This window comes from Aquila chrysaetos, chromosome 26 (assembly GCF_900496995.4).
Source record: "Aquila chrysaetos chrysaetos chromosome 26, bAquChr1.4, whole genome shotgun sequence".
NCBI lineage: Eukaryota > Metazoa > Chordata > Aves > Accipitriformes > Accipitridae > Aquila > Aquila chrysaetos.
The window spans coordinates 13,139,087-13,162,102 of NC_044029.1; the positions used below are offsets into that span (position 1 = coordinate 13,139,087).

General features: G+C 39.6%; 1 long non-coding RNA gene across 1 annotated transcript; it reads left to right on the plus strand.

Moving 5' to 3' along the window:
* The first annotated feature begins 1,269 nt into the window (after positions 1-1,269).
* On the plus strand, positions 1,270-22,788 carry LOC115336310. The gene is made up of 3 exons (XR_003921691.1): positions 1,270-1,356; positions 20,671-20,765; positions 22,682-22,788. It is a non-coding gene; the product is annotated as an uncharacterized LOC115336310 (long non-coding RNA).
* The last annotated feature ends 228 nt before the right edge of the window (positions 22,789-23,016 follow it).

The following is a 23,016-nucleotide window of genomic DNA, read 5'->3' on the forward strand; positions in this document are numbered from 1 at the left end:
GGCAAGCACAGCTAATGAATTACTAAACTTCATTAATAGAAGCCCATGTGAAGTATGAAGGGTAAGGTAAGCGGTGAAGTGGCGGAGATGGGTGTGATCTAGTCCAGAAACTCTTACTTAGTAGTGAATGAAAAAGAAAGTTAACCTTCTAAGTTATTCTTAGTTTGGACTCCATTTATTGATCTTGGTAATGTAGAATGGAGCTTTTCCAAACACCCTAGCTTTCATCTTACAAAAAATTAGATTCCTTTGACACAGTCTTTGTACCTCTTCCTTTTCCTTTCCATCTTTCTTTGCAGTTAAATTAAAAGTTTGAAATCACTGTGAGATGGAGACCAACCATGTTTAAAATAGTATTCTTCATTTTTGGGGCAGTATCAGGTTCCAATATCAGCTTCTTTAAAAAAAAAAAAGCCTGTGAGGAATAAATATAAAAGCTTCTTGTTTGTACAGTAGCCCAAACTCCATTAACTTCACAGTAGCAAAATATTTCCAGTTTCAGATTTTTGATCTTGAAGTTATTTTTCTGTTTGACAAATGATGTAAGGCCAAAGTTAGAGAAGCCCTGGAGAGCACAAAAAGCTTTTCATTTCAACTTTATTTGAACTGGAGTTGGAATAGGATGTATTTCTTGCTGTGTGCTTTTCACACTATGCTCCTTGCACAATACAGGGCTGATCCCAAGTGGGACTCGTATGCACTTCTCCAATAGAAATCAAAAACTGGTTGTGAACCTAAAAGGGGGAGCTTGGGAATCAGGTTCTCTCAGTTTTTGCCAGGTCTCACATTTATTCTGCTACTCCTGCAATGTTCTAGTTCCTTCTGGTTTTGACTGATTTGACTAAAACCAAACCAAACCAAACCTCTATTTTCTCTATGTCTAAATTTTTTCACTTTTAAAAGTAGTCTTGCTGAAAAAAAGCTTACTGTTAAGATTAATTGCTAGAAGATGGAAACGACTTGCAATTGAGAAACTTTGAATAACGTGTTTGCCCTTGGTGAAATATCTGTAGAGAAGTAGGAGCTCAACTGACAAAATTTTATTCATGATCAGATGCATTTTTTACCCCTGCTTTATTTTCTAGATCAGATTATCGATTATAGAAAAGTAGACTTAATGGTTGTCCAGCCCCCTAAACTACTGTGTGTCTTCCTCCAGTGTGGCACCTACCTCAGATAATTTGGCATCTTTAAATAAAGCAGTTGTAAGCGACTGTTAGGGTGCAATGCCAGCTTCAGCAGTGCGCGGTCAGCTCTGCACGGCCATGTGAGGAGGAGATAAGCTTCCAGTGCAAGACGCTGAATGTTACAGGAACTCAAATCGAAGCTGAGCCTGGGAACTGCAGTTCTTTTAGTGTAAGTATAAGCAATTCTGATAAGTATAAAAGTATCTTGGGGATTTAATTTAAATCAAACTAATTGAAACAAATGAAATGGTAACAGTAGTTTCCTTTGCTATGTCTTATATGTTTAAGCTATGTGCAGAATGTTGAAGGCAATTACTATTAGGGGATGCATCTAGAAAAGCATACATTAGGATACTTTAGATTTAAATATAATTATTTAAAATATTATTAGATTAAATAATAATTAAAATTATTAGATTATAAAAATCTAAAAAATTAAAAAATCTATAAAAATAAAAATAATTAAAATTATTAGATTATAAAATATAATCTTTACTCATGATAAATTTTACACTCTTTACCATAAGCAAAAGCCTGTATTCTGTGTTCCTCACAAAGACCAATTACTTATGATCCTTGAGTTGTGGGTAAAACATTTAATCTGCAATTATCCACTATAAAAAGTAGAAATCTATTCAATGATTGGACTTTTTAGCACAGACTGAGGCCCAAAGCCTGTGGGTTGTTTGCTCCACGATGACCACGTAGAGCCTGTCTTTTTGTGTACACGGATTGTGAGCTAAAAAGGTTGTCTCTGAGAAAGAACAATGAAGCAACAAACCCTGAGAAAGCAAAGTCCTGGAAGAACAGATGATTTAAACGTTGTTGTGGCCGCTTCAACCAGCTGGTGACCAGCTGAGATCCAACATTCGTTAAGGATTCAAGCTGAAACTCTTGTTTTTTAGAAAGCCCCTCCATCAAGTAAAAGTAATGGAAAAAAAGAGTTCCATCTTCTACCTTCTGCTTTAAAGCAATACTTTTCCATTTTTGAGGAGAATGCAAGTGTATGCATGTGTGTGCATGTGACAGAAAGGGAAAATGTCACTTATAGTTTTCTGAAAGTTTCTGAAGTGTAACTACTTTTTCGATCTTTTTACCTTAAAAAGCAGTGTCTGTTCCAAATCTTATTTGTGTGTTGTACACCTTTCTTGAAAGAAGCTGTTCTGCTGGTGGTGTTGAAAAGGGGAGATGAGGAAAGACACAATAATGACTAATAAATGTGATATTTAAGGTGCAAGCCTTCTAAAGTGCTACTTCTGAATATGTCCTCCTTTAAACCAAAGTCAGGATCTTCATTGTCTGAACTGTGACACTTAGAAAGCTGCAGTACTTAGCTCAGGTATACATAGGACTTGTGAGCACTTACTACTTCCTCCATGTAGACTGACATACTTTATTACTAGAATATTCATTGTAGTGCCACCTCTACAGGGAACATTAATAATTTAAGCCTATGTATGGCCTAGTTCAGTCTTAAATTTAATCTCAAAATACAAGGAACAGACATACAAGGAATGGTACGAGGAATCTCACTGCAAATTCACAAGCCACATGGCTTGGTTTCCAACAAATCTGTCCTTACTACACATACAAGAAGACACTAGAAAATTCCTTTTTTAAAAATTTTAGTCTGCGAAATGACCTGGGTTTTGCTTTGAGGAAGCGTATTGGTCATAGAGAGGGTCTGCGCCCCAAAACTCAAATCTTGCAAGCTGCTGCTTTGTTTTTGTCTTGGTGACTGTGATTTGCTTTATTTCTTCAATACCTGTGTGTATTTTGGTATTTATATCTTGCTGGACCTAGGAAAGCTTCAAGTTTTGCAAACTTCCGTGAACCTGACACCTATTATTTGGAAATAAGCATACTGGTCAAGAGCAAGGCAACACAAATTATCCAGCTAAACAAAACCCAGTGAATGTGATCAGGAGATCTAGATTCAAAGCACAGAGCTCATATTTCCTTGTCCAAAGACTGAACTATATATTTCCATTGGCAACATAATGACATTTAGTGGCTGATCATCAGCAAGTATCTATCTCCTCCTTGTGGGAATTTGTGTTTTTCCATTCCGTTGGTCTACAATTACTGTAGTTACAAATTTGTCTATTATAAATTTAACCTTTTTTTATAAGTCTGTCGTCTACAGATACAGATAACTTGATGTTTACTATACAGTTTTTAATTAAGTATTTTGATATTTATGTTCAATAGCTGTTAATTGCCAAGAAACTCAGAGTTTCCATGTAAACTAGCACAATAATTGATGTTTAGGGTGGTCTATCACGTGGAAAAGATGTTGGGTTACAAATTTAAAATAATTTGTATACTTTACAATTTCACCTTGCCACTTAAGCATCCTTTTATGAATTTTTCCAGTAGAAACACTATGATGCTATATATGCTTCACAGGAAAAATGGTCAACCTCCATAGGAGCTTCTTTAATTGCCGGTAAGCAGGGCTGAAGAAAAGCACAGCATACAATTCAGAGGGAAATCCCAAAGGCTAAGTCTTGTATCATTTAAGAGCAATTTAGTGGATAATGCTTGTGATACCTTAGAAGTACATTGCAATGTCTTAAGAAGTTCTTCGAAAGTCAGAAGAAACTGTCTCTCTAGATATTGGGTGTTCCCCCAGAATATGAAGTTGTTTAGTATTGGTTGCTGGCACCATTAACAACATTGGTTACAATCTTTTTCATGATGACTGATACCCATGAGCTGGCACCCGAGCAAATCAGATGATACAATGAGAGGATGATGTATTAAAATAGGAAATTGTCATGCTGCAGATTGCTGTCTAGAGTTATTGAATGGGATTTTGAGCTCTATAAACATGAAAGCTATCTCTAGGCATCCTAATCTGTTATTATTCTGCATTTTTCCAAGTTCAGATGATTGCACCAATAAGCAAGGTGTTATAAGGAATCCTGAGCAGATATAGCAAAGTGATTGCTTCAAATGGCAGAGAAATCAGTTTCAGAAGTTAGTGAGTAACTAGCCATGTGGAATAGCAAGCCATCCATCGGTGAACAGGCAATGTCAAATTTAACACATTATTTCTCAGAAGTCCCTTTGTTTACGATATTTAAGGCTATAGCTATAACTTTTCCAAAGCAGCTGACTGAAAGACTCTACACACTATGTTTTTCACTTTTAAAAGCTTAAATTACTGACATTTTATCAGTTTTAAAAACATCTTCAGACTTAAGTTTTGCCAATTTCTTTTAGAGACAGTTTCTCAGCGGTTTCTTTTCATAACAGAAAGAAAAACACAATGACCTTTCTGCTTAACTATTTGGGACAAAGTCAATTTGTGTTCCATCTCCTGCAAGTGTAATTGAATGATCACTAGCCTGAACTCCAAGTTACATAATTGTAATTAATTATATCACAATTGACCTGCAGTTCTGCTTCTCAGTCCTCCCTTACGCCCTTCTCAAACTGGGGCCACACTAACAGACAAATGATACCCTGCACTTTTAAATTCAAAGCCTAAAATATCAGTTTCTTTTAACAACAGTAAAGATCATACAGAGACTTTCAAATATCAGCTTCTTCCTACCATATTTGAGGTATATTGTTTCTTTGCTGGAGCTGCATTAACACCGACTATAGTCCGACGTTGGAAAGCAGAAGAAGCCTTTGAGAAATCCTGACAGGACAGCACAAAGAGAAAGCATAAGCGATACTCAAGTAGAAAGCTGATGTGGGAAATTCTGACTGATGCCTGAACGTGACTGATAAGCAGATGAAAGGCAGGAGGAACAATGTCAGCTGATGCTTAAAATAGCCTGGAGAAAATGAGAGAACAGTAGGATCTGTTGAGGATGGGTCAATGCTTTGATAGCATTTCTAAATCAATGTCACAGACTCCTGATGGCAGTACAGCAAAGGACTTAAGAAGTCACAGAAGTCAGGTTTCCCGTTAAGCCAACTTGTGAGTTTCCTCGTTATTAATCAGGGCTCATTTTTAAACAAAAGATAGGCTGCTATGGACTAACCCCTGTATTTTTCCAGCTTTGACATCCAGTAGTATGTTCATTCTTAAATAGGAGGCATACTCACTGCCTGTTTAGATCCACTGTTTTCTACCCACTATTGAATTATTGTAAATCCTTTACACAGATAGTTTTTTTTACAGCTCACATAGCAGTTCTCATATGCAATGGAAACTCCATAGCTTGTGAAGCATCACTGAAAAAGAGAAATACTCAGAATTTTAAAAGGCGATATTCTGTATTTTTATATTTATTTCAGACACCAAAAACTAGCTATTAATGTTTGATGAATGATGAACACTCATATGGATAACTTATGATTTCATGACTCACAACACCTCAAAGGATAGCACTACAGTTTCCATTGTACTGCCTACAATAAAAATAGACTACCTTTTAAGTTAAAGCACAGGACATTCTGATTTCGTAAAAACATAATGACACATTGGCAGGAATGTTCCTCCTTAGGCTATTGTGACTTTATTGAGTCAGTGGGCTTGCTCCTGATTTACACAGTGATGAAAAAGTAACTGGCCAAGAATTTTTATACATTGGTGAAAACCACCTTTGTTTCCTGTATATCAAAGCGTGAAAGTATGAAGGGTTTCAAATGACCTCGAAGACATACATTCCTTCCTTTCACGCAGAGTTTATGCTGTATGGCAAACACACACAACCACAAGCCAGAAAGGTATTTATAATATAAAGAAGCATTCTTATCTCCCAGATACAGCACCTCTAAGGAACTGCTCTGTTCCTGTGAAATGTGGAGCTGAATCCTCACAGGGAGTGTGGAGAAGGCAACTCCTGAACATCGTGCTCCTTGATGGGCAGCACTTGCCCGGGGACTGTAGGTACGACGCAAGGGTCCTTTCTCACCTCTTGTGATGACCTGCTGCTCAGAGGCTCCTAGAGACAACACTCTTTGCCCAACCTGCAGGTATGCAAAATCTGTTTCTCCTCCTACCGAAGTAGATGGGTTATCTTTTCTGTGTGCTTCAACCTGCCATGCTCTAGCTGACTCCGAGAAGCACCCTCCCTGGGAGAGTCTCCTTCCCCAGCCCAAAGCTTCAGCCCAATCTCAGCCCAGTGGCAGTCAAAAATCTCCCTCAATGTTACCTCTTTTCTTTTTTTCTCTTCTCCCCCTGCTCGAGTATCAGAGGTGCACTTTCATTTCTGTGTCTCATTTGGGCTCTGCTTCATTTCTAAATCAGGGAGGGTGGCTACAGAGAAGTAGTTTTGGGCTAAGCATGAGGGACTTCAAGATCTTGTGAAACTCTGAGGATAACCTCCAACCACTTACTATATCCTTATCTGTCCTCTTGCAGTGATGAGCCCTATAACATTTAGAGTTTATAGATAGGCAGGATTTCATGTAGGAAGGATTTTCTATAAAGGAAAACCTGAATCCCTCACAAAGAGGGGGGTTCTGGGTGCTGAGGAAACAGGTGAAGAAATAGTGGTGGGAGGACTATTCTTGTTCATTCACTGGGACAGAAGGGTGCAGGATGGTGTCAGAAGAGTTTAGGGGCAGGGTATGATACTCTGATCAAGCTGGTGGGAGGCTCTAAAGCCCCTGCTCTATAGACAAACTGTTTCAAAATACCCCGACATATGAGGGCAGATCTAGCTCCCCCAAGTTCAAAGAAAAGACTGTTATGGAAATCTCTGGACTGTAGACCACACTCATATTGGTCCATAGCAAGTCCAGGCATGTTTCTCCAACAGCGAGCTTAGGAAAAGTCAAACATTCCAGTAATCTAAAAATTTAGTAGATATATCTGAATAACAGGAATGGAACAAACGTTTGGAGTTACTAAATGCAGTATGTTGGATGGCTGCATGCTAGGTTCTTTGCAGGCTGTTAACAGTAGCTTCACAAAATAGCCTTAGGCAGTTATGGTGCCCAAGAAGTTAGATTTGGAAGAAAACCCCAGAAATTTGGCTTTGTTGGAATAAGTTTGCATCAGTGATCAACATAGAATAGAACACAGTGTAATTTGGCAAGAGCGCAGCACTATGAATTTTATTTCAGGACATTTCATTGTATATCTGTGACAATTTAAAAATAAAAGCTATGTATTTTTGGAGGGGACTTAAAAGCTAATGTTGAGAATTTGGGATTTAGTAAAAAATATTTTGGGACAATGTTTTGTGCTTTCATACTTAATCTTGAATGCATTTATGTTGATATCCAGTTCATTCTTTTTCATGTGCATAGTGTCTCTTTACTTGATCAGCAAAATTAGACCTTTATAATTTTGGAGAAATAAAATGATAGACAGAAATGTTTATCTTGCTGTTTCTTATTATGTGTTCCAAGAGCTATAAAATACTTTATTGAACTACAATATTACAGATAATAGTACAAAATGAGCTATCTAGAATGGTTAGATCTAGCTTTCTAAATCTGTCCTTTCAGATAAAAAAATTTATATCTAATGTGACAAGCCTGAGGTATATTTTATTGTTATAAAACCTAGTTTAATACCATGTAAAGCTCTAATATTTCTTTTCAATCTCAGTAACTTTAAATTTAAATTATTTTAAATGCCTTGTTTACTGATGAAAAAATCTTTATATTCAGAATTGATTCAAATAACTTTAAAGAATTCATGGAATATATCCTTACATTTGATGCACACTCTGTGAAAAAGTGGTTCACAACTTTCACATTAATCATCTTTGTATCTTCCCTAAAAGACTTATTCACCTGAAATTTAGCAGATTGTTCCTTATGCAAACCAAGGAAAACATTGCATCTAAATTTAGTTCCTCACCTGAACAGGTTATTTATATCTTCTATTTGAAGATCTGGCTATTTAGTTTCCTTTGTGTTTAAATGGTATCTGGTATTAAATAATTCCTGCGTGTTGACATGGCATGGATGAAATCCTGCAGGTGGAGACAAACAGTGTTTTGAAAGGATATGAACACATGCCTATGGTGCTGTGACTTCTTTAATGTCTTTGATGTTATTTAAGAAATGCTGTAGAGTCACCAACTGGATCTAGTAAATGTCGACTTCATATAGCATGCTCAGCCTAATGGGGACCCAATTTGACCAGTTACAGGGGAATCTTAGTAACAGATCTTTATGGAGAGTCCTACTCCAGGCTCAGTTGTTAGCAGGCTTGGCCATTATGCAGTCTTTGAGTGGTGCATATTGAAAGCATGGCTCTGGGTACTTAAGTACATATGCCTAGGTAAACTAATTATCTGGAAGGCAGCTGAAATTGAAGCTTGTTTGGCTTGGAATAGCATGGGAAAATTAATATGTGAGAAATTTACTGATTAAAGTAGACTTTCATTAAAATTAGGTAAGACACTACTGAAGCGTAAGTTATTTGTGTCACTATAAACGTAGAGACTTAATGAAGAACTGGCTGTGTAACGAAAAGAGTTGCTAATGAAAGCTATACATTTTGGGGTGATATTTCAAGCTTTAAAAAGTTCCCAACCTACTGATTCTAGCCCAGGGAATGATTTCATATTCCTCCCACAGCCTACGTTATCAGAAGTTACAGATACATGTCCTGTAACGCTTGTATCGTGCATGCATCAGCAGGACATTGGGGAGAACAGAGGAAAAGCTGCATGGACTTAGATTATAGATCCACTTACTTCAGTACCCAGTCTCTGACAAGCCTCGAAGAGTAGAACAAGGAAAGAGAACGTGGTGCTTTTCTGAGTACCCTCTCCAAATCTATGACTCAGGAATATCTTCAAGGAGTCTTTTTGCCTCAGACCGATGAAATTTGATTTAGAACATACATATTCTGCAAAGCTTTGGATGAAAACTTGATTCTGTTTTTTCCTTCCTTACTTTGAAGCCTGAGTTTCTTCTCTTTTTATGGAATTGTTGACAATTCTTTTTAGTTTGTTATTTATTTTAATAAAGAACACAATCTTTTAATCTCATTGCTCCATTATGGTATCCCTTCTGAGCTTTACAATGCTGAAATACACCGAACCTAACAACCGCAATGGACTAATACGGTTTGTGGTAGGACAGATTTTCTGGAGGGTCAATAGGACTCTTCCACTGTCGGTATGCCTCAGCAAACGAAGGAAAGGAAATAAAGAGAATAGAAGTGTTTCACTGACCACTTGGTACAGCAAATATATTCCTTTTTTCCCCTCTGTGTTTATTTTTCTGGATTTCTCCTCTGTGCATGTGCATCACAAGTTTGTTATCTGATGTGTAATATACCTGCACGGTACAATGCTGTGCTGTGCACACTCGCCCGATCCTGTGCTGAATGAACTACCAGCTCTGCCAAGCTGCGCCCCTGCTTGGGTAAGTGGGTGCTTCTCAGAAGGGTCAATTAGCCAGCGTGGACTATTTGCTGCTTGGATGTCTCTGTTGTTTTGTTGTTTCGTACACACAGACACGTGACGAATGAGGGAGACTGATCAGTGCTGTAAAATAGGCTGTGCGGTGTATTCTGTTTCATTTCATTTACTTGCCTCCAGAAGGGAATCTACACAGGACAAAATAAAAGTCCCTCATGCCACAATTCAATTATCTAGTTAAAATCGTGCTTTTAAGTCTCAACAGAAGAGAAAGAATTTGGTACTAGGAAAACAACTATAGGAACTTCTTGTCCCACCTGAACCACACAGAAGGGTTTTCAGGTGACAAGTGAAGTACTCACACATCATGTAACACCTAATTCAAAGCTCAATAGACATATTTTTATTTATATCAGCTGGTCTCAGGTTAGACCTCTGACCTGAACCTGTATTTCTAGAGAGTTTGAACATTTCAAGCTTGAACAGCTTTTAATAACATCAACCCCATGACCTAGAAATAAAAATATACTTTGAAAGAAAGTGAGAGTAAGCACAAGAATGAAGAAATCCTACATCTGTAGGGAGACTCATGTGACATTTTTCTCCTCTGGAATGCAAGTAGTTTTGCTCCTGTGAAAAGCCCCAGTGATTGAGTAGGTATACATAATTTTCTGAAGGATCAAGGCCTACAGAAAACAAATGATGGAAAGGAAAAAGATTAGGAACGTGTCATTTTGCAGAACTGGTTCCGCATGAAGGGTAGTGAAAGCTGCTTGGTTGTTCAGGATGCAAGCATATGACTGCAAACCGTAAAGCAAGTTAAGCTGGGGAAGCTCTAGCAAGAATTTGTGACAGCAGAGTTGCTATTAAAAAGTTGGTGTTTACATGTTTCCATCTGTCTTTATTTCACTAACCACATGGCTGGGCATCAAACAAACTTCTGGCTCTTTTTTTGTTCTCTTCTTTTGTTTAATATATCAGAGTGTGTTTGCTTATCTTACCTAGAGTTTGTACATTAGGCCTTTTAAATAGCAAAATCTGTTCCGATAAATCAAGGCTTCTCTAACTTAGCTGGGCAGCTGGCATCCCTGTTTATGGCTTTAGAGGGAATTTGAAAACATCTGTGTCTGATGAAGTACCGTAAATGCACAGTGGCTCCTGCAGCAGGAATAGTTCAGAGATGCAGATAGCTGGTAATAAATAATTAATGAGCACCAAAGTAATATCTTTTTTATTGCTGGAGCTGGAGTGAGCACACTGTGCAAGCCATAAACCAAACCTTGCTTTGGAGTTGGTCTTTTCCATTCAGCTGGCTTTCTGTACTGATTACCTACCAGAACAGCTCAGGCAGCGCAGAAATAATGGTCCCCATCTTGTACCTTCTAGTGACATCTGTAATCCTTATTCAGCTGAATAGTCTTCCCACTTAAGACAAGGGGAATGCTTGGGTGCTATGGGGGTCTTTCTACATGCGAGATTTGCAGTGTGGGTGAAATGATTCTGTCCCTTCTCTCAGTACTTTTGAATTATTTCAGAGTGTAAGCAGCTCAAAAGTCAGATTTCCCTTTGCTTCTGTTTTGTCATTTCATTGTTTACATAGTGTGTGTTTCTGAGGATAGAAGAACTTTCAGAAGTTTTTTGATAGCGACTGAGATAAGACTGCAGAAAACTCTGGACTGTGTGGCTCCCTGAATTATCCCAGTTGCCAAATCTACAGGTGGCAGAAATTCAGCTGAGCACGGTCTGGCAGGACATGCTGCCAGGTGCTTGTGCACATCAGCCCAGATAAGGAGGGTTAGATTCCATTGGCATATTGAAGCACTTAAAATTGTTTGATGAAAATGAAGTATTCGGGTTTTGTCCCCCCCAAATACGTATTTCTCTAATCTCACTGCAAGGACTCTGCACAGGAAAAGTTGGTTTTCCTCAGATGGAAGTCACAATGATGTGGGGAGCCCTTTGCTTTATGATTTTTCAAGTATTTTTTCTCTAAAGGAATCTGTGTCACCAATCTTAAATTTTATTGTATTGCCAACCTGTTATTCCTGCTGATTTCAGCAAAGGCTACTCGCAAAGTAATATACTGTGGTCTCACACATCTGTAGCGAAAAATCCTTACTTCCCTCTAAAGTTCCCTCCTTTTCTCAAGGAGTAGGTTGTACATTTCTGGTCCAGCCTAAGCACAAGCTCCTGCTTGTCCCCAGCAGAGTCTGCCTTTCTCTGACATCACCTCAGCTGTCAATTAGGTCTTTTAAGAATCTGTTTTGAAGGAATAGAGGGTTTTTTGCCATTGAGTACACCAATATATTCAAATCTCTTTTGTTTCATTGTGAGTTCTCAATACTGTCCATATCAGCTCTGAAGGACTTAGGAAGTGGTAATAAAATGGTATGCTCTAGTGGGATGATGAATGTTGTTAAAAACTATTAATAGAATTTAATGCATTCATATTTATGAGTACATATGTTATGGGACTTCACTTTGCAGGAAGGACATGCGAGTTACTCTGAAGAACCTATTATGTTCCACAGGCATTAGTTTGAAATGTACTTTCCCTGGTTTCCCTTTGCTAATACTCTCTGGAGCAGTTCCCCTCAAACTACCAGATGGGGATGGAGCCCAATAGACAAATAGTTTAAATTGTGCAGTCTGCTTTCTGATAATACAGGGACATTGGGAACATCTGTAGACCGTTTTCATTTGAAGGTCACATGAAAAACATCAGTGGTTGCTGTGGTTTTGTTAACATGAAGTCCAAGTTCGATCCCCAGCTGTAATGATTGTCAGCATGTGTGCCTCGAGTTTCTGCTCAGATTTCCTTACTTTGAGTTTTGCCTTTGTCCCTGGAAGGAATCCCAGTACAGGGGAGTGGTGCTAGCTGATAGCTGGGACAGGCTAGCTTTTCTGAATGAGCAAGCACACTAGAAAAAGGCAGTTAGTACAAGTGGCAGGACGACTACTCAGGGAAAAGCTCCTGGCTGATTGAAGAAAATCAAAGGTGGAAGTGCATATGAATGGTTGGATTCCTTGCCTTTGAAGTGGGCATGGATGGTTGAATTCCTAATGGAGTAATATATCAGGGAAAATATCTTCATTTGAACTGTTTATACGCTGGCTTTGCATTTACTTACTTGTGTAAGCACAATACAGGTTTCAGGTGCTCGTCATTTTTAAGGTGACTTAGAGAAATCGGTTGAGCTTTTGCATATAGATGTGGTAGCAATATCAGGATTAGACACCTTCATTGACATGAATTTGCTTGTGATAAAGGGAGCTATAAAAATCAAACAAGAAATTCATGCACGTTTCTTCCAGAAGTAACAGTTCTGAGTAAACAGCAGTGCTTAAAAGAGTGCCAGATTGTAACTGCATCAATATAAATAAAAAATAAATCACAGCCCTTTCGGCTTGTTAGACAATGGCTATATTGGTCCACTAAAGAATCCCTGGGTTCACCCAGATGAACACAATTGCAAGCAGTTGTCCTGCTCGTTTTACTAATGGGAATTGATTGTGTAACTAGTGTGAAATATTTCAACATCCTCTACTCACGGTGAAGGCCCAAAGCCAAAAAAAAAAAAAAGATGCTCTGACACATAGTGTAGCTGGGGAATACCTGGGAAGGCTGAATTCTTAATAGCTAAGTACACTTTTTGCGTTTCTATTGAGGATATGTCATTCACGACAGTGGCAGCGCAGAGGAAAGTCAGAGGGGGGTCAGAGGGTTCTCGAACAAAAAGAGCTCCGTATCCCCTGCCTGGAAGTGCTATTGCTCTAGGTAACAAAACCGCTTTCAGCAAGGATTAGGATATTATTTCCTGCAGTGTGTCACTAATTGACTCTGGTGCAACATCTCTTTAAGTCACCGAAGTTCACTTGCTGCTCTGCCTGCGACAGTGGGAGCTACACTGTGTGAAGTATCAAACCGCTTCAGACGTTAGAGGAGCCTTTCATGCATGACAAACATAGAGCATTCTTACTCTGATTCAGTGGGCATGATGGCAGTGGCTTCACTGAAAAAAGAAAGAAGAAAGAGGCATAAATGGTTTGAATCAAATGGAACTGTAGAAACAGGGACCCTTGGAACTTATGCAAAGCTCCCTAGAGTTGCTGGGAGTCTTTCCCTTGGCTTTAACGAGCACTGAATCAAAGTCTCTTTCTTCCAATGTGTTTGCCTCTTGCTCTAAATTTCCTTGCCAGGAGCGCTTTTTAAGGCCATGATTGCAGAAAGTATTCTAGGCAGCACATAAACATGTTCACATACTCACTTCCAAAGAAAAATTAAGCGAATGTTGAAACTCTTGATTGTCATCAAATATGTTTAAAAGGCTGTGTCATTAACCTCTGTAACTCTCTGATACCTTGCAAACACCACAAATTTAGATGCCATCATAGTACAATATGGGATGTGAACCTACTTTAACATTCATAGTGGACCAGTTCATTCAACTGACTTTACTGTGTTGTTCAGAGCCCAAAGCATCAAAAAAATGACAATTAAAAAGGAAGTTGTATATCAAGTGACCCTTGTGATTTTTATTTTCCATCTATCTCCTGTTGATATGGAGCTTATTCAGGATATGATGGTGTTTTCAAACTTAAATATCAACATGTAGTTACTTAAGTCAATATTCTGATGTCAAAATAAAAGGACTCTGGCTGTCAAAAATGAAAATATATTTTTCAGGCGCTGGGGATTATTTATTTATGTCCAGAACTCCTGAACAATGGTTTTGTGCCCAGACTCCAATTTTTGTGTGAAAGACAGCTCCACATCTTCACTTAAGGGCTCTAGGAATCATTAGCCGTTGGTTCTGAACTTGTACTCCTTCAGGTTCAGAAATATTCATGATTGAGCACATATAGGGAGCAAAGTCCAGTTCTGCTGGACTTAGCTTCCAGTCACCTCAACAACCAATGAATAGGAAACTTGGCCTTTAATTCATGCCATGTGTTTTAACCAGGTCAGAACCTGGGGCACATGCTCCAGCAGCTGGTCCTGTTTAAACTGTTAAATTCTCAAGCTGAAACGTTTTTCTGCTAATCCTGGGTTTAAAAACAGCCATTGTCAACGTTTTGTTCTGTAGAGTGTCTCAGATAGATACTCCTCTCCTTAAGTGATTATACAACCCTTGGGAGTTTTTTCTGCTTTCCCATTACAGGCTTTCTGTTAGCCTTTGGCCAACAGGATTTATAATCTCACCAGTACTGACACTCTACATGTTGTCAAGTGACTACATAAGCATTAAAAATAAAATCACAAAGTCTCCAGAGTTTTGTATCATTTACTAAGTGAAAATTAACAGAAGTATATCTATCACTGGCTATGCAACAGGCTTTGGGAATTGACACTTTCCTGATTGCTATGAAAGCTGACAACACTAATCAGAGATTTGTCAGTAAGCATTAAAAAGCAATGTGATGTGATGTCATGCAGTGTAATCCTCAAATTTATTTCCTGCCCATTTTCTTCAAGACTAGTGTAAAGTTTGCTAATTGTTCATCTCCTCTCCTACCTCCCTTTACCCACCTCCTTTTTCTTCTCTTTTGAATGCAATCAGAAGTCTATTATTACTGCAATTAGCTGAAGCACCATGAAATAGCGTGTGAGGTAATTACCCCATGGCAGACACTAACAGCTTTTATCAGGTACTTATACATCATTAGCAACACTTACAGCATGTTTCCAATTTCTGAGAGTATGGAGGATGTGAGCTTGCATGGCCCTATTTTCAGGAGATGCCATACCAATGGTGCAGGTGGGTCATAGCTCCAGGCTCCGGGTCAGAAATGAAACCTGGACACATGAGCAAGGACAGCAACATTCATCGGTACAGGTAATTCTAGTTACAGATGAGTAACCTGCTTAGCAAACACTACTTGAAGAAGGAAAAACTCTGAGAAGGACATCACTAGTTCTAGGAGCTGCTAAATCTGGTAGCTCGGTGGAGGTGAGGTTGCTGCCGCTCCATGTCCAGGGGCTCAGTCAGTGGTGAGACTGAGCACGTGTTCCCAGCAGGCATGCACATACACATACGTACAGTATGTACGTACAGTATGTGTGTACACGTACGTACACTGACGGGCAGCCACACAGACTAACACAGAAAAAAACACACTCGCACCAACACAAACAGTACCAACACCCTCATCCTCTTCCCCTCTCTGGTTGATTGGGATGAAGGCCTGTTAGTGGGAAATAAATGTATTTTGTTTTGTTTTATATATGTATACACACATATGTACAGTGTGGATCCCTCTGGCAGCTGGGCTGAGCTGCGCAGTCCATCCAGTAGCTGCCCCTGGATCCCAGTCTCCCCAGCTGCTGGCACCTGGGTATGCGAGCCCCTGCGGCACCCAGTCCCACTCAGCTGCTGGAGCTCAAACCTACGCATGCACACACACACACGCACCCTGGATCCCTCCAGTACCTCCACTTAGATGCCCAGTCTACCCATAGTCCAGGCCCCTGGATCCCCCAGACACCCAGCTGCCTTGCACACAAAGACACACACACGTGAATAGGTCTAATAGCGAGTCCAAAACTTAGACCTTAGAATAGTCGACTCCCAGGCACCATGGTATCTCCAGTTGCTGGCATGGACCTCATGGTCCCTCCAGTAGCCAACTTGCAGACCAGTCTGGTCTCTCCAGTATCCTGCCCAGGCTTATGTCTGCTCCAATACCTGCCTCCTAAGCCATTTGTCCTGCTCACCAGAGAGTTAGCTCACTAGTGATTGTGCACTATCATTCACACTCACACAACGCGCGCTCTGGTCTTTCTAGCTGCTGGCACCCTCACCTGTACGACCTGCGGTCTGACTTCCAGCTGCTGATACTTCGACCTCACACATGCACACAGAACAGAGAGCCCCCACAACCACAAAAATAATTAGAATTTGAGTTTAATAGGAAGACAGACTGTTGAACAAGTGCACGGTCTGGCAGGACCAGCAACCTGTTTGCTCATGACCTTTTATTCCCCTCTATTTCCCTGCACTTGTTCCTCCCCGGATCACCACGATTCCCTCCTTTTCCTGCCTTTGGTTTGTCCCCCCAAAACCCCATCAAATATCTTGTGCAATCCTGAACTGTTCTTCCTCTGCATCCCATAATGAGTCCCATACTCCGGACAGTGAGCCGTTCAGTTTGTAAGGTGACCTGGAGAGCCTCCCCAGTTGACTCGTGATGATGGGTCTCACCCCCAGCCCGTGGGATGGATCCCTCTCCTGCGATAGCCTTGGGAGGGACCAGGGCAGGGTGTCCCTTTCTCTGAGCAGGTTATTGTCATTATTCCTCCCCGCTTCTTTGTGTTTGTGAAGATGAGCTTTTAATCACAAGAAAGATTAAAAAAAATTAAAGGTTTTCAATCAGAGAATTGTTAGCTAGTTTGACTAGCTAACACAGTGAAACAACGGTCCACATCTTCAGAAAGCGCTTATGAATATTCCACAGTAGCTGTCCGCTTTTCCAGACTTTCAGCCTAAAGCTAGGAAATAATGCTGTCTGGGAAAAAGTGCCCTTACAAGCTGCTGTATAGTACTTGTCCAGACAGATTAAGGGTACCTTTTTGCTTCTGATACAGTGTGGCCGTCAGGAGCCGTGATGCTCGCTACATCTTAAGACCCCACAATGCAAAAAACAAAGCCTCTCAGCTATCTTAAAGTTCTGTATTATTCTTCCGCACTGTTCTTGCAGTAGATGAAACATTGTCTCATGTGGAATTTTTAATAACTAGTCTGTGTCAGCATCAAAAGCGTGCTAGCGCGGAGCTGAAAGGAAAAATATTTTACAACCACTCTGCAGTTAAAACCTTGATGCATAATTATTCACAATGAATAGGATTTGTTCTTGCAAGCCTTTTTATAAAGCACGTGTCTAGATATTATCTGTACTGAGGAACACTGTGTAATAAGATGCTGTCACTTTTTTCTATTAAAGTGGTTGTGAACATATAAATAAAAGTTAGAAAATACATTATCTGTTTTGCTGAGTGACTAACCTATGCACAGTTTGGGAATTAAGCTGCTGAGGGTGAAGCCTGCACCTGCCTCTATAAAAAAAGGCAGTGTGGTGGATGATTCCACCACAAAGCAGGAAAGAATCTAGCGATGAATGAGTGGGGCTACATATTTTCTCCCACCATATTTGCTAAACATCACACTGTTTTGCAGTTGTAGGATTAAAACCATGTTCATCAGCAAAAGCAGTTATAGGAGCTCTGTTTCCTAGAATCAGAGACTGTAAAGCAGGTTGGAAGGGACTTTTCCAGGTCTTTGGGCCAGCCCTCCTCTCAAGGGTCCTGCTGCTCAGGACCTTCTTCAGTCTTGAAGACCCACAAGGATGGAGACTCTCCAGCTTTTCTGGGCAACCTGTTCCACAGTTTTAGCACTGTCGTGGTGATAGATTTTCCTTATGTCTATCTGGGATTTCCCTTGTGGCAGCTTGTGTCTGTTGCCTCTTTTCCTCTCACTGTGAAGCCCCAAGAAGGGTCTGTCTCTGTCTTCACTATAGTCTCATCACGTATCTGAAGACAACAATAACATTTCCCCTTAACCTTTTCTTCTTAAGGCTGAATAAGTCTCAAAATGTCCAAAATCTCATTTCAGCTTCAGCAGTCCAATATGTCATATATATCCTTAGTCCTCAAATCTGCTGCTTGCTTCTGAGAGAGGCAACCTTGGGCTTGAGATAAAACCAATCGCAATAATACTTAGGATTTGTAATAAGCCAGTACAGTGCTGAAACCACATGGTAGCTATGCAAGTATGCAGTAGTATTTTCAGAAAAGAACATTAGCTCCTCTGAGAAGTAGTTGCCTGCTGTCTGGGTGTGATATAAAGTTTCTAAGGACGATTCTTCAAAGAGTGGCCTTTTTGTGGACACAGAAAGTTGCCAGTTGTACTTCTTTGCTTTGGCGAGAGTGAATCGGATCCAAAGGGCATCCAAGTGCTCAGTGCAGAGTCAGAAAATGAGATTGAATCAATGTCAGACGGAATGTGCATCATGGGGCAGCAAATGACCATGGTTAATACAGGCACAGAGCTACAGGTTGCCAGGAATAGCATCATACTAAACCAGATTGAGGCATGTATTTATTATGGGGAAAAAAATGAAGACCGTATATTGTTTTAAAATTTTATGACCTGTGCCTACCCTCAGAAAAGATTTCTGAATCTGCACAAAGAGCAGGGGAAACTGCATAGGGTTGCTCTGACTTCTACATGTTATGTTAAGGGCTTCCTGCTGATTCTTTCTTCATGGTCCATCCTGAGCCTTACATAGTCCTGTTATAGAATCATAGAATGGTTTGGGTTGGAAGGGACCTTTAAATGTCCATCTAGTCCAACCCCCCTGCAATAAGCAGGGACATCTTCAACTAGATCAGGTTGCTCAAAGCCCCGTCCAACCTGACCTTGAATGTTGCCAGGGATGGGGCATCTACCACCTCTCTGGGCAACCTCTGCCAGTGTCTCACCACCCTCATTGTAAAAAAATTTCTTCCTTATATCTAGTCTGATACCTAGTCCTGTACTATCCATAGTCATTTTACTGGTTTTCTTGAAGAAATGCAGGTATTCAAACTGCATGCTAAACTTCAAGAAAAAAATGTGCTTTATATATTGCATAATCTGAACCATAAAAGTTTGTTCCAACCCAAAGAAAAGTTCAGAATAAGCACACACAGCAGTGACATTCTGAGATTTATGAAGCTAAAGTTAGCCGCCACTGATGTGGAAAGAAAAAAAGCTATGAACAATTTTTCTATGACAGACTGCCCAATGAAATTCAGAAAGTGTTTATTGTTTGTTATTCATTGCTAAGGAATTTAACATTGACATTTCTACAGTAAATAACCTATAATTTGCAACTGTTACATATCTAAAAGGAGTTTTTCACTGGACAAATATTAGGTATTACATTACATGTTTGAGGGCATCTCTTTTTGTAATTTCTGTATTGAGGTAATAGCAGAGGACATGGGCTGTTTCTCTGGGTTCTGTTTGGATACATCTATTAACTTCTAAACAATTGCCCTGTTCCTCCCCAGTTCTGTCCTGCTTACACGTTTGCATCCACATATGTGGAAGACTCAGTCTTAATTCTTATTTGTTTCTCCATTTGGTTTAGAATTTTGAAGAATTCTTATTAACCCTGCAGTTATGTTTATACAGACTGTATCATGGATACAGAAGCACAACATCTCCTGGAAAGCGATGATCTTAATAGGTTTTAAAACCCAGATCTTGTATATATTAGAAATTAAACATATTTTATAACACATGCAATGAATCTACAAAGTGTGCTGGTTTTGTAAACCATATTACATAATATAGAGTAAAAAGTGGAAACAAGGAAATGCATTCACGTTAAGAAATTGTAAGTCATCCAAGCAAACTAGACCTTAATTCCTTTGTTCAAGATTGAATACAAACCATGATGATCACTAACCAATTTATCACTTTCCTTAGTCACTTTCAGTTATGTTCAAATTTTTCCAAACTTTTTTATAAAGTCAAAAGCCATTAAGACTGAGTTTGGCTTAGGAAGGGTGAACTTTTCTTTGTTTTGTCATAAGGCAGTCAAAATTTATCATGTGCACACATAGCTGAAACAGCACAAAAGAATTTAATATTAACTTAAATAAACTTCAGGTGGAAGTTTTTCCCTTGTGCTTTTTTCAGTTACCCTGAATACTGTAATGTATCTTCTGGTTTCCTAAAACCAATAAATACAGTTGTTTTATTTGTGTTTATCAACAATGAGGAACATTCAAAGTAGTGTTGAAAAGGGGAGATAACAGATGTTGCTTTATAAAACATGGCTTGTTTTGAGAACTGCTTTCAGAAATTAAGTTGATCAGGAAGAGATTCATAACCTGCAATGAACATTGTGTGCAGGAGTATCTGATGGGAATGATGCCAAGGATGCCAAGTGCCTCTTGGTTTCAGGTTTTTCAGGGAAAAAATATATATTGAATTTTAATAAATTATTGCATTCATATTTGTCCAGATACGATTTCTACTTTTCTTATTCAGAGTTAAACAGAAAAGACTTAACCTCCAACTAGATTCAAAGTCAAATGTAGTTTCAAATGCAAAGTATGAAATACCATTAGCAGTTCATAAAGTCGCATTTTCAAAAAGAGGATGTTAAGATATTAATTATGTTGTCTTCCCAAGGAGCAGGTGGTTTGGATTCCACAGACCTGAGATACAGATGGAAGGGTCTGGGACCCTGGTACAAAGTGAAGACGGCGGCATTGGATAAGCCACCACAGAAGGTAATTGATGGAGAACTCCTCCAGCCTCAGTAAGCTCGAGTCTAACATTGCCTTTCTCTTAACACTTATAAGGAGATGATATGTGGAAAGTCAGAGCCGGAGTAAGGTAAAAGCAGACATACCTAGGCAGTCACAGCTGGGAAACTGCAGCGACAGAAAGGCATTACAGAAGAGAAGCATGTCTGATTAATGAGGAGAGAGGCAAAGAAAAAAAAAGCAAACAGCTGACAACTGAAACAGAAATCAGATCAAACAGTTCACAAGGAGAGCTCAAAGTACAATGAAAGTTGTGGTGAATGGCAAAATTACTTTGTGAAAAAGAAGTGCACCGCTAATTTGTCCTTCTCCCGAGGAGAACTGGCAGGAAAAGGAGTCCTTTAACAAAAGACAGTAAGAACAGTCTCACTTGGATAGCTGGCATGCACTGTACCTCAAAGTAATATGATTTACAAAACTCAGAGGGATAATATTGACTTACAAAGCAGCAGGCTAAAGGTCGCTTAATTAAATTAACAGGCCACCTAGGATTCAGAGAGAATCGGGAAACACAAATGAAAACCTGGAGGATCCTCTTACTGATAGTGATTAAAATGAATGAAAAATAGGCTTCTTTTTTCAGAAAAAAAAAATAGCTTTGTCATTTTAATGAGTCTCCCTTTTTTGATAAAAAGGCACGGTACCCTCCTCTGTGTGTAACAGATTGCCTCCCCAAATGTTTGTTTCCCATGTTAGCTGTTGCTCGACAAGTGCTTCAGCTAAACTCAATAGGTGCCTTTACATCAGCGTCTGAGTTTGGATCAGGAGTGCACTTTTGAAAGCAATCCCGTGATGCGCCTCACATACCCTGCTTTAGTTCACGCTGCAAAACTGTCTTGAAGCACGCTAACTGGATTCCTTTTGGATGAAACTAAGCTGCAAAATGCACCCCAGGGGTTCATCTAATGAGCTCCAGCTGCTAACAAGCATCCAGGCTGTGGCACTGGACTAGAGATGGTCTGCAGTGAAAACCTTTGAAATGCATTTGGCATGGGCATCAGCCCTCAGCACCAACTGCTGTGCTGCACAAAGCTGCTGCCACTGGCCTGCACTATTTGCTAATATAGATATAGCCTTAGTTTGCACAGAGGCAGGCACATATAGTGGATAAATGTTAGTATATTAAGTTCTATATCATGGGCACTGAAAGCAAATTAAAGGTCTTTGCTGAAGTAGAAGATAAAAAAAATCAAATTAAGGCTATTTGGAACTGCTGACTTCAGACATCTCATTGTTTGATTGAAAATAAGTCATATAGAGTGACTGAGAGCCAGAGATAAATAACTGAACATAAATAAAATATGTCTTTTCTGTGAACATTTTTAAACCTGGTATGTGAATAGATTATTAGGTGATCTTTAACATCAGTATATTTCACACTGTATTCGCTTGAGCTTACTGTTGCCATAATATTTATCCAGGTATTTTAAAAGGGATTGACTGACATCAAAGCAATAACGAGGCAAAACAAAGGAAGGAAGTATGATATATGTTCAAGTTAAAGGTTTGCTGGCCGCTCTGTCCACATGCTTTTACTCACACTAGATTTTTCATTCACACAAATATTGAAAACCGTCAGGGCTTATTCTGACTGATGGCAGCTTTTTCACTCTTTTAAGCACCAAGGCAATCCTTGCATCAGTTATTGTCTCTCTTGTACTCTTGTGAGAAGCACTCAAACTTGTGCCTGGGTGAACCGGATAACAAAGAACTATCTTTCTAGCATTTTCCATGTGTTTGATTCATATCTCCAACCAAGAAACACTCGCTGCTGTTATAAAGAAGTGCTCAGTGTTCGTCAGTCTTATCTTTGGACTTGCGTCAGATGGAAGGTTGGCAAAGACCACAGAGTTTGAACTGTCAGCATCTCTGTTTTGCAGGGGAAGAACCTGACTACCTATTTCAGGAAGGCAGCGGTTCTTCGTGGATCACACTGAGGGAGCACGAGTTGTCGAAGCTCCTGGGGCACATTCACACCTATGTCTAGCCTGGCATGGGCCTGCTGTGGTGAAAAAGTTTCCTAAAGGCCAGAGAAATGCTGGTATAAGAGCTCCACGATACCCTCTCCACACAAACACGGGGTCTATAACCAAGAAACAGGGCAATGACCATGAAATCAGTATACCACAATGATCTCTGCATTGGGTACCACTAATCTGTGCGTTGTGGACTTCAGTACCCCTAGGGAGCACACATGCACGTTAATAAACTCGTT